This window comes from Calliphora vicina, chromosome 1, assembly GCF_958450345.1.
Source record: "Calliphora vicina chromosome 1, idCalVici1.1, whole genome shotgun sequence".
Lineage (NCBI taxonomy): Eukaryota > Metazoa > Arthropoda > Insecta > Diptera > Calliphoridae > Calliphora > Calliphora vicina.
The window spans coordinates 61,855,429-61,872,586 of record NC_088780.1 but is presented as its reverse complement, the minus strand read 5'-3'; the positions used below and the strand labels follow the sequence as shown (position 1 = coordinate 61,872,586).

Here is a 17,158-nt window from a genome sequence, read left to right as displayed (position 1 = left end):
GTTAAATATAACCGAATAAATTTCGCCGGTTAGCATCTTAATTGTAGGAAATATAATAAATGAACAGGGAAAAAACATTTATATTTTTGTAATATTTATTATTTTAAAAAGTGTAAAGCGAAGAAAAGTAAATTTTGCACGGGGTGATCCATATACCACCCGGATATTGCACTTACAAACCAAACAACAAATGTGCACTTTTCCTTGTTGGTTTTCAGTAATTGTTGTTCAGTTTGTTCTGTAAATTTTACAGTTAGGTACCTTAATATTTTTGAGTTTTATACGTTTTTTTATTATACCACTAAGAAAACACAAATTATTATTTTTTATGCCGTCTTTTAGACAATTTTTTATATTGCAATCTTTCATTACACTATTTTTCGTAAACAAATGTATGCATTATTGCCATACTTTCTACTGAATGCTTTGGTTAAGTAATCAAATGATGGTGAAACGTAAATCGGTAACCGTTGGTTAAATGGTCCCCGTTAAACAAACCGACAGTTAGTTAATTTTCCGGTTAAAATGAAATAATCGTACATTGTGAAAATGGCCGTGGGTCAGAACCAATGACTTGTGTTGAATAAAATACTATGGGGGCTCAAAGTAGCGTACCTTCGACATGTAAAATTTTTAAGCACGTGCAATTTTTTTGTTTCCCATCCGACTTCAAAGATTTTTATATTTTTGGAAAGCGCTTGGCTAGATCTTGCTTGCGTGTGCTATTTATCGATTATAATTTACGAGTTACAGGCATTTCAAAATTTAAATTTTAAAATTTGGCCATACCAGATTTCAAAAATATTGCACTAAAATATTGTAAAATTTTTTTTATAAATTGTCTTAATATTTTATTCAACTGATTTATGAAGGACGGAGTTTTAAGGTGAGATATTTTTGATATTGACTTGAAATTTTTTTTTGTAAGACCAAAAATTAACTTGTCTAAACCAAAAAATAATTCGGAATAAATGTGGATCAAAATGCTCCTAATATTTGTAATTCTATTAAAATTTTGATAAAAAATTTTAGTTTCAGAAACTCAATAAATATGTAATAAAATATTTATTTATTAAAAAAAACTCAATGAAATGTTTAACGTTTTTTAAATTTGTCATTCTAAATAACAAATTTAAAAAAACTTGTCAAAAGGTCAAAGGCAATCCCGCAATACCTAAAAATTGGAGCGAAAAATCCCAAAAATGTTATTTTTTACAAATTTGTCATTCTATAACAAAGTTTAAAAAAACTTGTCAAAAGGTCAAAGGCATCCCGCAATACCTAAAAATTGGAGCGAAAAATCCCAAAAATGGTATTTTTTACAATTTGTGCACATTTTCTTCGGGGTTGGGAAGATACTTAGGGGATAAATAGAGAACATATCAAGGTTTCCAAAGCTGCTTTCCGTTTTCTAATCCCAGCTTTGGGATTTTAGAACATGTGGCTTAAAGTTGAAATTTTGATAAAAAAATAGGTAAATTGCCGAAGTAGTCGAAAAATTTTAAATTTTTTTTATACCAAAATGTTTTCCGTAAAGATACCTTGCAGAAAAACATAAAATTGTTATACAGTAGCCCAATAAAGTCTACATACAGGAATTCAAATTAAATTTCTTTCGTTGAAAGCTGTATTTGTAAGTTAAAAGTAGTGAAATATATTTGTTAAAAAAATAAATTCACACTAAAAAAAATTAAAACAACATCACTTAAGTCGGGTTTAGCAACATTTCCTATCACTTCCAAAATTTCACCGTCATTAAATTTTTTGATTCTGAGTCAAATAACGAACATTTTTTTTAGTTTTTTTGGCTTTAATGTTCAAAATATTATGAAACTTAATAGTCCCGCCCACCTAAAAGTAGGCGTGACCGAGAATAAATTTTTTCGCTATTTTACTCAGAATCAATAACTCTAATAACTGTGAACTTTTGGGCGTTATTTGAATTTTTTTTTGCTAAAATCGACATAAGGCATTTATTATTATATATCTCATAAAAAAAAACTAAAAAAACTGCTTTAAATTAAAGTAACATAATAATTTTTCCTGTATGTAGACTTTCTTGGGCTACTGTATGTTCTTAAAGAAAGTTTTTTTTTTATAAAAAAAGAGTTAAGTCACCTTTTCGTCCAAAAAACAGCAAAATTGATATTGCTCTGAAATCTTTCGTATATTATTGGTAATTTAGTTGCCTAACAAACAAAAAATTCGACTCCATTCGGTCCAAAAGTACGCCATATATATTTAAAAAATCGGACCAATGTATGGCAAAATTTTAAAATTTAAATTTTGAAATGCCTATAACTCGGAAATTATAAGAGATAAATAGCACACGCAGGCACATTTTTTCAAGGCGAACTCTTTCCAAATATCTTTGAAATATCTTTGAAATTGGAAACAAAAAAAATGGCACGTGTTTAAAATTTTTACATATCGAAGGTACCCTACTTTGAGCCCAAATAGCGCTGCCCCTGTAGCATTTGTAGAGTCCATTTTAATAACTTAAGCTCGAATACTCTTGGCTACGCCCACGTCAAATTTTATTCCGACCGGACCAGCCGGAAATGCCAGATTTATTTGCAAACAATTTCGATTCTGCCCCATTGTGCGCTGGGTTGTTGTGTGAATATTAGGGATGCCAATCCCGAAATCCCGATAATCCCGGAATTTTTCGGGATCGGGATTTCCCGAATCCCGGGATTTGTGAAAAACAATCCCTGGATTTTTCAGGATTAACAAATCCCGAAAATTACGAGATTTTTTTAATATTTTAGGATGAAACCTAGAAAGCTAAATTTTAGCATACTTACGGCCATTCTCACAATGTACGATTAAAAGTTAACGTGAACTTTAACCGCAAGTTAGGCTAATTTTAATTTCACAATGTACGATTAATTCTTAATTGACACTATTTAACAACAAAGTTGCTGTTAAATATAACCGAACAAATTTCGCCGGTTACAATCTTAATTGTAAGAAATATAATAAAAGAACATGGAAAAACATTTATATTTTTGTAATATTTATAATTTTTAAAAGTGTAAAGCGAAGAAAAGTAAATTTTGCACGGGGTGATCCATATACCACCCGGATATTGCACTTACAAACCAAACAACAAATGTGCACTTTTGCTTGTTGGTTTTCAGTAATTGTTGTTCAGTTTGTTCTGTAAATTTTACAGTTAGGTACCTTAATATTTTTGAGTTTTATACTTTTTTTTTATTATACCACTAAGAAAACACAAACTATTATTTTTTATGCCGTCTTTTAGACAATTTTTTATATTTCAATCTTTCATTACACTATTTTTCGTAAACAAATGTATGCATTATTGCCATACTTTCTACTGAATGCTTTGGTTAAGTAATCAAATGATGGTGAAACGTAAATCGGTAACCGTTGGTTAAATGGTCCCCGTTAAACAAACCGACAGTTAGTTAATTTCCCGGTTAAAATGAAATAATCGTACATTGTGAAAATGGGCGTTATAATACTAATATAAAACAAGTAAGAGTGTTATATTCATCTTTTATACCCACCATCAATATGAAGTTTTGGTCTTCTATGGGGACTTGAATCAGTATTTATGAATGAATGAAATTTATGTTAATATCATTATATATAAATTATTTATTGACAATAAAATATTTTCTGATATAGAGGTTATATTATTATGGACTGGTCCTCACAAGAGTTGGTAGAAAGATTAATTTTCATATACAACTTGTTTATTAAATTTTATCACTATATTAATTATTATAAGACAATTATGAATGTTAAAGTCATTTTCTGAAGGGGACCATGTATGGGGACTAGGGACAAATGTAGCCCGGTTTCCGCAATACTTTATATATATTTTAGTTCAATCTATTAGTTTTTGCTTTGTTATATTTCTACTTAGTGTATTAACGAAATAAATAGTTTTTATTGTTAAAGTTGATGTTTTTTGACATTTAATTAAAATCCCGAAGTCCCGAAAAATCCAGGGATCCCGGGATTTACATTTCCAAAATTCCGAATCCCGGGATTTGTAAAACCCAGTCCCGTTTGGCATCCCTAGTGAATATGAATAAAGAGAAGAGTTGTTACAATTTAAAATAATCCGGTTTATTTAAAGGAAATATACCACCGTTTTTAAAAGATAACTTGAATATTTGCTTGCATCCCTTTCTGCATGTGAAGAAAAACAGGGATACTTATTCTATTAGAATTTGAATTATCTAAAAAACAACTTGTCATTGAATTAACCTTATGTTGACATTTTATAAAGATTTGTATATTGTACATTGCATAAATTTCTTTATTTTTCCGAATCGAAAACTTTTCAGAAGATACAGAACAGAAAGTATATTGGTTTATGTAGAGTTCCTCCTCTATGTGTATTTCTCTGTGGTTATGAACGATATGTGAGAAAAATTATAATTATGTTAAATTAGCACAAATTATTTTGACCGACACTGTGTGTATGTAAGTGTAGTGAATTGAACAAACAAACAAAAATAAACGTAAATTAGCTGTCTCCAAACTCAAAAGCTTAACAAGATCAAGGCTGGTGAATAACATGTACATTAAACCTGCACTTCGTTTCATGTGAAAAAAAACTTATTCTTTGTACAAAATTATAGTTCTAACAAAATATACATATGTGCTGTGTTTTTTTTTTCTAACGCTCACAGACAATTTCATAACCCCCTGTCTATACCTGATAAATTTTTATCATGATAAACGTCAAAATGGTTATCAAGATAACAAATTATCAGGTATAGTCTACATTTATTAGTATTATTGCTTCGTTATGACAAAATTGTTAGTGCTTTTGCTCAGACAACTTTGTCTTGACAACAAACGTCATTAATTGTTATGATAAATATTTGTCAAGTATAGACAGGGAGTAAAATTTATATATTTGGTCAATTCACAAGGTCTCCTATCATGTCTATTGTCCTCATATTTAACGACTCGGTGGCTCGGTTATCCGACTAGTTGGTTACGATAACGCAAACATAGCATACAGATTAGTATTATTTTAGGAAATTTTTATCTTGAAAGGCAATATCAATATTTTCAAACCATTGTGAAATATTAGGGCAATATGACATGATAACCTTGTGAATTGACCAATTGTATGTTATGAGTTAACATGTAAACCAACACACATCCAAACATACATATGTTTTGTTGCTTTTTTGTCAAAACAAAACCAACATACGCAACGCAATAAAACCAACACACAACCAAACATACGTTTCCCAGCAGTTCGAGGAGACAGTACCGAACTAGTGATTTTACCCATCCTTTAGGGTGGGAGCTAGTGACTTCGATAGCCACGTGACTAGTCATTTTAACACGGACATGTCTTAGGCAGGGGGTCAATTGTCTCTTTTTGATTATAGTGGGACTGTCTAATAGCTGGTCCAAATTAGGCAATGCATTAGATTCACATACTGGTTACATAGCGTCAGTTACCTTACTAGCTTTGTAACTGGTTACTTGATCAGCTACTTGACTAGTTATTTTAACACGTACATGTCCTAAGCAGGGGTTCAATTGACTCTTTTGATACAATGTGACAATCTGATAGCTGTCGAAAGTAGTCAACGCTTCTGGTGGGTAAAATAAAGTGCAGTACAAAAAAAAAGTATGAAGTGACTTCTCCATAGGTTACTAAGAGGCACTAAAGTGGCTATTGACTTCATGCTATGTTACATGGTATACCAGATACTTAAGCAAAAATAAAAATAAACTGTATGAGAATTATATCAACACAATTTGTATAAAGTAACCAATTGTCTTCTCTCTGCACTACAAAGTGCTCACACGTGTCAAATGACCAAAATATATAAATTGGAGTTAGTCAAGTGATAAGACATTTGTGACAATTACTGGATACATTGACTACTTGCTTAACTGCTGAGTTAGTTGTATAAAAAACAACAACAACGCCAAAAGAAACAAAACACAAAAAAAACAAAATTCGCAAAGCAATGAAACCAATACACATCCAAACATACGGTTTGTTGCTTTTTTCAAAGCATGCAATAAATTGTGTTTTTTTGATGAACTTTTCAGTTATTTATGGACGGCTTTTGCTGACTTTAAATAGCAAAATTCTCGAAAGCATGTCTGACAGAATTGTTGAAGATTTGGATCCCGGAGATATCTGGGGCCTTCAGAAAATTGATTTCAACAGACAGACAGACGGACATGGCTTAATCGACTCCGCTATCTATAAAGATCCAGAATATATATACTTTATAGGGTCGGAAACTTACATAGTGGGAATTACAAACGGAATGACAAACTTATATATACCCTTCTCACGAAGGTGAAGGGTATAACAATTAAAATACAAACTGAATGTACAAATAAAGAATATTTAATTAAAATTATATTTTTATACAGAAATTGTGCAAAATTTTAATCTGCAATTTGTGTATTAATGCGAAGTTGCAGCAAGACAAGTAAATATTATTTTTTTACTATCAAAGTAGGAACAAAATACAGCTTAAATTAAAATAAAACTGCGACAATCTTATAACGAAGATTGTATGTAGTAATTAATTAAAAACAAAAAATTTATGAATTTAATATAAAAGACTTTTACTAGTAGTTTTAGATTCTCAACTCAATAAAAAGTGCACGTCCGGTACTTGTAATAAGTCCGAAAAATGATGTCTATTGTTTGAGCTTTAAAATACTACTCAACTTCTTCACAGCAGTATCGCTGCTTTTATACCATTTTTAAGCATGGTTGTTTAAATGGTATTTACAATAGTAATGTCAATGCACAGAGTTGACTCTAAATAGTATTCAAAATAAGCATAGGGTTTATGTAAAGTAAACGTTAAATTCTGAGTTGCATTTAAAATTAAGCGTTATGCATTAAAGACACATTGATGACAGCAGGCTTCACGAACACAAATGCTTCTGGCTGCAGTTGCAGTCGTGCGGCAGCTGCAGCTTCAAAGTAAACAGCTGATTTATAATTCAGTGGTATCTTTAATAAAAAATAACCGTACAAAATTCCAGAGTAATTAAGATTTAAACAATTATTTTGAGTAAAAATACATATATATATGGTTATAATTAATTATGTACGTGTTATTAATTTATTTCAATATGGTTATCAGAAACTTATGTTAATTAAGTAAAAAAATATATATTTTTTAGCACTAATTTGATTTACATTTTATATTATATTAGCAACACTATTTCTGTTTTGCAGTTGACAAAAATAGAAATTCGCCTAATTCGACTGCAGCGGCATAAGTAGTCGTGTGGCCGTGTAGCTGTGATGTCGTCAAAATAATGGTCTACATATAAGCCCCCGTTGCCACATGCAAGTGCAAGTTCGAAAAACTCAATACACTCATAGTTTTTTAGTAACACACAAAATATTTTGTTGTTTTTCGATGATAATACGTATTTATTACTTGCAAGTAATTACTTGCATGTGGCAACGTGGCATAAACGTGTGCATTTTATTTTTGACAGATAGAAGTTGGTAGCCTGCTGCTGCCTTGAATGTGTTTAATGCATAAACGTTAAATTCTGAGTTGCATTTAAAAATAAGCGTTAAAGTAAATTGACATAAATTCATACAGAGTTATATCTTAAACTAAACGTTATAAAATGAGTAAAACAAAGTACCGGCAAATCCCGGTATAACGAATCTCACTTTAATGAAAATCCGATTTAACGCACGGTCAAATTCGTAACATTGGCCACCTTATAGAGTAACTTCGGGTATTGTGGACTATGCGTCTAATGTGGACCAGTGTATTTTTTCAGAAACTATTGAAGGTATGATAAAACTGATTTGTCGTACATTTTACAATTTGTTTGAAACGACAATTGCACATTTGCTTTCATGAGTAATTGATATGTTGGCTATTTATTCTTGTATTGAAATTAATGCGCGTGCTCAACATTTTTTACGGCTCAAGTAAGAATCAAAATTTGGTACAGTTACTTTGTAGAATTTAATGTTTGGTTGTTTTATATAGTTAAAGTGGACACGTAGTTTTGCATATATTTGGTAAGAATTTAAGCACATTTAGATTATTAGGTAAAAATATTTTTTTACCACTGTAACCCAAGTTCGTTTAATGTGGACCACTTAAATTACTTGATTATGTACTACTGGTCCATATTACCCGACAATAACTATGTACTTTGTAAGCAATATATCTAAGCCAAGAACGCGACTTTTTAGTTTGTATTAATAAAAATATATTGAAATTAAATTTTTTAATCATTCATGATTAGCTGGTTCATGAATTTTATGTATTAAATACTAGTCCACATTACCCTAATATAGTGGTCCATATTACCCTCCAATTTTTTTAATGCTGGTTTTTGGGTTCCTTACAATATTTTCATATAATTTTTTTATCCTTTGACGGAAAAAATTTTCAACTGCAAAAACAACAAGTAAGAGTGCTATATTCGGCAGTGCCGAATCTTATATACCCTTCACCAAATTATACTTCAAAATTTTAAATATTTTTAGGTAAACAAAATTTAACTTTTTTTCCAGTTGTTTTTTGAATTTTTTGGAAAAAAAAATTTTTCGATTGTTATTTTAAATTTTTTTTTTTTTTAAATTTTAAAATTTTTTTTTTTTTAAATTTAAAAAATTTTTTTTTTTTAAATTTTAAAATTTTTTTTTTTTTAAATTTTAAAATTTTTTTTTTTAAATTTTAAAAATTTTTTTTTTTTAAAATTTTAAAAAATTTTTTTTTGTTTTTTAAATTTTTTTTTTTTTAAAAAAAAAATTCGGGTTCAAAATTTTTTTCCCGATTTTGACCCATTGTAGGTCCAACTTACTATGGTCTTATATACGTCGTTGCAAATGTCTTTGAAATATCTATCATTAGATATCCATATTGTCTATATTAATGTCTTAGTAATCCAGATATAGGCAAAAAAATAGGTCAAAAATCGATGTTGTCTTGGTTTTTTCCTCATATCTCAGCCATTTGTGGACCGATTTTGCTGATTTTAAATAGCAAAATTCTGGAAAGCATGTCTGACAGAATTATTGAAGATTTGGATCCCGAAGATATCTGGGGTCTTCAGAAAACTGATTTCAACAGACAGACAGACGGACAGACAGACAGACAGACAGACAGACAGACAGACAGACAGACAGACAGACAGACAGACAGACAGACAGACAGACAGACAGACAGACAGACAGACAGACAGACAGACAGACAGACAGACAGACAGACAGACAGACAGACAGACAGACAGACAGACAGACAGACGGACATGGCTTAATCGACTCCGCTATCTATAAGGATCTAGAATATATATACTTTATAGGGTCGGAAATGAAAAATGTAGAAATTACAAACGGAATGACAAACTTATATATACCCTTCTCACGAAGGTGAAGGGTATAATTAGGGAATATATTAGCTAATATATTGCTTCACAACTTTTTTAATATCCATATATATTGTGGCCAAAATTTAGAAGAAACAATACGGTAGTCCACATTACCCGAAGTTACTCTATAACGAACATTTCTAAATTATATGCTCGATATAACGAATGATGAAAAAAAAACAAACAAAATCAAACAAACGACCAAATTTTTAACATTGACAACCTTATATAGCGAATATTTCGAAAATGGTACGCTGAATATAATGAACAGAAAGTATAAGAAAGAATGTAAAAATAAGAAAATAAGTCGTTACAGTATCTTTAATAATAGCTGCTGTCATTTTTTCTATAGTGATTTTAATTGCTTGTTTTCACAATATCGAATGAAAGATTTCGTTCGCATTCTAAGCGAAAGAAAACTGATTCCTTCACATCAACATGAAGTTAGGGAATCCAAAATCAACTTTCTTCCGCTTAGAATGAGAACGAAATCTTTCATTCGATATTGTGAAACAGGCTATAATTCGCGTGAATTAAATATGGGAAACCATAGAAGAATTTCATTGAACGAAAAACTAAAAATTTAGATGAATGTATGAAATATGGAATAACAAAATTCTCAACATGTATTTTGAAGAAAATAAAAACAAAAATTTCATGGTGAATAAGTTTTTCCTGTAAATTATCTTTACACAAATTAAGTGGAATCTGGAACCTTCAAAATCTGTTTTTATACCCTTCTCCTTCGTGAGAAGGGTATATATAAGTTTGTCATTCCGTTTGTAATTTCTACATTTTTCATTTCCGACCCTATAAAGTATATATATTCTGGATCCTTATAGATAGCGGAGTCGATTAAGCCATGTCCGTCTGTCTGTCTGTCTGTCCGTCCGTCTGTCTGTCTGTCTGTCTGTTGAAATCAATTTTCTGAAGGCCCCAGATATCTCCGGGATCCAAATCTTCAACAATTCTGTCAGACATACTTTCGAGAATTTTGCTATTTAAAATCAGCAAAATCCGTCCATAAATAACGGAGATATGAGCAAAAATCCGAGACAACCTCTGAAAATTTCATCAAAAAACACAATGTATTGCATGCTTTGACAAAAAAGCAACAAAACGTATGGTTGTTGCTTTGGCGTTGTTGTTGTTTTTTATACAACTAAACGTTTGTTTGGTTGTGTGTTGGTTTTTTTGACAAAAAAGCAACAAATCGTATGTTTGGATGTGCATGCTTTGCGTATTTTGTTTTTCTTTTGTGTTTTGTTTCTTTTGGAGTTGTTTTTTATACAATTAAACGTATGTTTGGATGTGTGTTGGTTTCATTGGCTTGCGTATTTTGTTTTTGTTTTTTCTTTTGGTGTTTTGTTTCGTTTGGCGTTGTTGTTGTTTTTTGTGTTCTTGATAAATTTAGGATGCTGTACGCTGAAAGTGGGCAATGTACATACATATTTACTAATTATAAAAAATAATAATGCATCCACAACAAAGGTGAAGGGTATATAAGATTCGGCATAGCCGAATATAGCACTCTTACTTGTTTTTTTTAATGTTTGTCCCTGAGTTTTATTTTCTAAAGGTTGAAGCAGTTTCAGAATCGAAATCCCTTACAATGAAAGCTTTATTAATCGTGGATAAAAGACATCCTCTAGAAGAACAATTAGTAAAAACTACTAAATATATACAACGGACGATATTCGATATTCATGCCTCCTAATGTCACACCGCTCATCCAACCTAGGGATCAAAACGACATACGTTTAGTTAAATTCCAAAATAGAAAAAAAGTTGTCCAAAATTAAAAAAAAAAACATATCGATATAACGAATTTTTCAATTTAACGAATGGGCCTGACAACATATCGTTCGTTATACCGGGATTTGCCTGTATATAAAATTAACATTTTTTCAGCTTTGTGAACAAAAATTTGTAAATTTAGTGAAAAAAAAATTCTTAGCCAAAATTCGACATTAGTGTTTCTATCTTGTTAAAAAAAAATTTAATCGAAACAAAAAAAAAATATTTAAATTGCAAAAGTTAAACAAAAATATTTGTTTTAGAGACTTAAGAGCCAAATTATATCCATATGATTTTACAGGCTATTTAGGGGCTGGTCTAATGTACATACATACTAATATACATACACACATATGTACGTAGGCAGACAGCAATTGTTGTAGTATTTAACTACTTACTTAAGCTACGTACTTTCATAGAGCAACGCTAAAACAACAATCAAACCAAAACAACAACAATTCACAAGTAGCAGTGTAAAGAAATAAATCGGTGCTTCCGAACGCTTTCAGACGTACCGGTACGTTCAGTAGTCGAGATATTGTACAAATAAATAGACAACAAATCAACAGCGTTCGCATATACAATAAAAATTAAAAAAAAGAAAAAATAGAAAATACTAATACCTATATGCATATAAATAATTTCTGTTACTTATTTTTGTTACTTGTACATATGTGAATGTTTTCGTACTTAGTATATTCATAAATAGTTACGTAGGTACCTACATAGTACATATAATATAAAATATGTACATCCGAATAAATAAATATTGATTGTGACTTTCAAATTATTACTTCCTCGTTACACCTAGAAATTTATGAAAAGTGTCTCTAAATTATTAATTGATATGTATTATTAATTGAAGTGTTAATAACTGCAAAAATATACAAGTTAAACTTTTTGAAAAATATTAATATTATTTCTCAAAAAAAAAAATTAATTATATTACTCGTAAAGTGTAAGTGTGTGTTTTTAATTTAAATATTTCTTAGAATAAATAAAATAAGAAACAATAACAAATCCATGCATATGTTTTATTTACGTCTAGTGCATTGTATCTATAATAATATAATTAATATTAATAATGTACATACATAGATGTTTATATTTAGTATCGCACAAAACATTTTGTTTAAAATTCAAAATTCGTTGATATATTCGAAGCCTGATATTTCTTTAGTTTTGTTAAAGAAATTATTATCGCATTTTGGAAAACCATACAAAATTAACAAGGAAACGATAAATAAGGTAATAAACTAGAGATCTCAGCAGTTAAGCAAGTAGTTAATGTATCCCTTATAGACAGTAATTGTCACTAATTGTCTGACACGAATGTGCTCTTTGTAGTTCAGATAGAAGTCAATTGTTTACTATATACATCCCAAATAATCTAGTGTGAAGCCTATCCTCACTTAAGTTACTTTAAGTAATCTAGAGTAGAGTTTCGTGTTCGGTTTTAACCGAAACCGAAACCGCGGTTTTTCAAGGCCTAAATCCATAACCGACAATTATTATTCGGTTTTCACTTTTAAATTATTTTCAGTAAAAAAATTAAAAATTTAGGAATGACAAAAAAAACTTTTTCATTCATCAATGATTCATATAATTTCTCTAAAAACAAATCTGATCAAATATCTTAAGATTTCTTTAAATTTTTTAAATTGTATTACAAAAATTGCTTCAGATGATGTTGAAGGCTACCTTTCGTAGGCTAAGCAACTAAACCTGTTAATAAAGAATGACACAAATTCATTTAAAAATATTGATCATAGGAGTATTTCCTGACAATTAAACTTCAAATGACTGTTTATTTATTTAATTTAAAAACAATAATGCAAAATAGTTGTTACAAATACTTACTTATTTTCAAATATCCGATATGGCCGGTGTGCTTTGCCATCCCAATTGGAAGAAAGAAATTTTTTTATTTTTTTTTTTTTAAAAACGAACAGAAACTGCTTGCCTGCAGATACACCCAGGGTCTCTGACGGGAATCGAACCCGAAACCCTCAGATTAATAGTCCAGCACACTATCGACTGGTCTATCGGGGCACCCAAAAAATAGTACTATTAAGTCTCCCTTTGTGAATTAGTACTAATTCAAGATAACATGTCTCTAGTTCTGGGATTTATTTCATAATGAAATTACTCTGGGGTGTTTCAAAAATTGGCTTCGCTCAGAAAAATGGTTTTGCATTGCCGGCCTTTGGCCGGGCGCAAAGGTTTTCTCCTATCAAAAACTGGCTTCGCTCAGAAAAGATTTTTACATTGCGCATTCTGGGCGAAGCCAGTTTTTGATACACCCCAGAGGAGAAAACCTTTGCGCTCGGCCGAAAGTGGACAAAGCAAAAAGTTTTTAGTATGCGAATCCGTTTTTTTTTTCATTTTGGTTTGGGGGTTTAGTTCCTTTTGTTGGCGATTTATTTCATTTAAACTTTTGGGTTTTAATTCATAATGAATTTTGGGGTTTTAATTCATTTGTGGTAGTAATTTTCTGATTCTAGGTTCAATATTATGGAACATTCAAAAAGTATAATTTTAAGAACGGAAAAGTACTGCTTAGTTTGGTTTAGTTCTCCTTTTTTTGGTATTATAATACCATTGAGCCCCCAATTCTTGATTATTATATTACTGAGAAGCATATTAGCCAATGTTAATGTATATAAACTAAGTAATTTAAAATACATATTAAAAAAGAACCATTAAAAGAAAGAGTACCAATTTTCCTTTATCGTATTGAATTTTAAATTAAACTACACTTATTGAAGAGTTTATGGAGGAAGGTTTGTTTACAGGCAATCGTTTATTAGACTGTTTATGAGATATCATTTTAACTGACTATTTGAGGTCAATTAACACCCGTACATGTTAAAATAACTACAAAGAGAACCGAATTTGTCGCCAATCGAATTTGGACGGTTGCAAGTACTATTGACAATTCGATTGTAGTAAATGATGAATATATGGTACTCGCAACCGTTTAAACAAATAATGAAAACGACTGAAAATCCCAATAGATAGTTTTACAAATTCCTATGAACTCAGAACGATTTGTTGCTATAGGTAACTATTTTCTACTGAAAATCATGTGTATAACTGTTTTTTTTTATAAAAAATCGTTGGTAGTTTTAGCAATATTGGGTATTAAAAATGGCTGAAAACCAAAATAAGTGAATACAAATTGATACACATTACTTTTTAAGTGAGTTCAACTTTACTAGTTTTCAAAAAACTACAAAAACTTAGCAGATATATATATGTATATATTTTAAAAAATGTGTTCCATAAATCTGTCTAGTTTTCTAATGCGTTTTATTTGGAAACAATTTCAAAAACCAATAATATTTTCTGCCATCAATCATCTGCAGGCGAATGCATAATCAGCACAATTATGAATAAAAATTCACCGGGAGTTCTTTCCCTTTTCTGGAATTCAAATTCAATGGGAAAAAACTTCCGGGGAATTTTTTATTCATAATTGGACTGAATGTGTATTTAAACAAGTAAGAGAGCTATATTCGGCTGTGCCGAATCTTATATACCCTTCACCAAATTATACATCAATATAATATTTTTAGATAAACAAAAATTTTTTTTTCTATAGTTGTTTTTTTAATTTTTTGGAATACATTTTTTCGAATTGTTTTACTAAATTTTTTTTTTTTATTTTTTTGGTAAAAAAAATGGAGGTTGACCCTCCGTTACTCGCAACTGATCTAGTTGATACATGCAAACGTTTTTTATTGTAAATTTTTTTTTAACACCCTAAGTTTTAAGCTATTTTTTGATAGAAATATATTTGTACTGCAATTTTATTTGTATTATTCTTTTAAATACTTTGAATTTAATATTGTTTTTATGTTTTTGAAATAAAAAGTGAAGATATTATTTTCAAACGCGCCTTTCTTTCATTGATATCAATTTTATACATTGCGACTAGTCTCGATTGAAAATGATTGCGAATAACGGAGGATTAAACAATATTTTTTCCGATTTTTACCCATTATAGGTCCAAATTACTATGGTCTTATATACGTCGTTGCAAAGGTCTTTGAAATATCTATCATTAGATATCCATATTGTCTATATTAATGACTTAGTAATCCAGTTATAGGTAAAAACAGGTACAAAATTGCGGTTGTTGATGTATAAATCGTGTATGTAAGTTATTTGGGGGCTTCGAAGAGTTGATTTCAACCGACTCCGCTATCTATAAGGATCCAGAATATATATACTTTATAGGGTCGGATAATTATATTGTGGAAATTACAAACGGAATGACAAACTTATATATCGTCCCCTTAATAAAACAATAGTGTATAATATTTTTGCCATTTCGAAATAATTGAGTTTAAAATTTTTGTGTTAGTAGACATCTAGAACAAAAGAAATATTTCAATTGATCTTTTGACCACAAATTTTGAATAGGTTATGCATATTCTTACTATGCAATAAAAAAAAGAATGGTGTATATGCTTATACACTATTGTTTTAATGAGGGGACGTATACCATTCTCACGAAGGTGAAGGGCATAAAAAAACGGATGAAATTATATGCGAAGTTGTTTCTTTGTTATTTAATAAAAAAAATATTGTTTTAATTTTGACAAAAAGCTCACAGAAAAAAGCATAGAGAATTAAACATAGAGACGAGACACTCCGATTTGTCAAACACAAAAAATACAACAAATCATATGTCTGATACAACAACAAAATATATTGACTAGTATGTATTTTGTTGTTGCAAGAGTTAGGTTATTGACAGCAGACTTAGGTTTTTGACAATTACGTCTCGTCTCTATGTTACCGTATGGAAAAAAGTTTCAACATAAATAGCATGATTTGATTTTCAATTTATACATTTATAAATAATTTCAGGAATACATATGGGGGATTCAAACGGTCTCCTATTAGGTCGTATTGTCATAATTTCATAAAATATTTTTTTAGTATAAATAAATTTTTGTTGGTTTTCAAACAAAATGTTATAAACTAATAAGACTTTTTGAACTATGTTTATTGGTTTGTCATAAAATAACACTTTTTTTTGTTTGCAGCACAACAAGATTTGTTTAAACTAAAAAAATATTTTACGAGATTATGACAATACGATCAAATAGCAGACCATTTGAATCCCCCCATAGTATGATTTTGTTTATAATTTTTGTTTTCAAATAAAATCTAGGAGGCTTCAAAAAAATATTTTATGTTGTTTAAAAATGTTTGAAATTTTCCTTGGAAATTTTTTTACTTTTTATGATTTTCAGCTATAAAATGTGAAAATATGCGCGAAATTGACTGCATTATTTGAAACAGATGAAATTCTTTAATGTTAATGCATGTTTAATTATTTTTATTGATATGGTTTACATTTCAGATTTTGTTGATTAATCTTGAATGATTGGTCAATATAGGGCCATTATATAAAGATATTTTAACAAAATCATTACGTAATATAATTGTAATGCAATTTATTATAAAATATCAAAAAAAGGAAAAAATTTCCGTCATGTAGAACTTTATAATATTTATGAACATTCTGAATGAAAAAGTTTGGGAAGAAAAAGTCATGTTCGATTATGAATTTCTTTTTTCTGTGTGATATTGAGTGATATTCCAAAAATGTTAAATAAAAGTTTTAAATTAAAAAAGGCTAAATTAAAATAAAACGTCTAGATCACCCGCTAGATAAAATTTAGCCATTTGTTATGGCTAAATGAAAATAAAATCGCTAGATCTAGCTGGAAAATGGCTAAATTTTTCGCTTTAATTTTTCAGTTAGACTTTTGTCAGATTTGTCGCTTAATATTCTGAAACTTTATCAGACAATTAACCGAATGGTCTAAATTTCCTTTAGATATTTATCACAATCTGTGGTGCCGTTTGGTTATATTTTTCGTAACTTTTCTACGTAACATATATAATTTTCTTGTTATGGACCTTATTTTCGTAACTTTTCAGCACTGCG

At 29.7% G+C, this 17,158-nt stretch overlaps 1 protein-coding gene across 4 annotated transcripts in view; it reads left to right on the top strand.

Moving 5' to 3' along the window:
• Window positions 1-11,712: 11,712 nt before the first annotated feature.
• LOC135949189 (uncharacterized) overlaps window positions 11,713-17,158 on the top strand; it is a 53,994-nt gene continuing 48,548 nt past the window's right edge. The window contains exon 1 of one of the 4 annotated variants that reach the window (XM_065498662.1): window positions 11,713-12,148. The gene's annotated coding sequence lies outside the window, so the exon portion shown is untranslated. Of the gene's footprint in view, window positions 12,149-12,324; window positions 12,439-17,158 lie in introns of those variants that run through there. The other 3 variants (XM_065498665.1, XM_065498664.1, XM_065498663.1) reach the window with 3 other exon arrangements.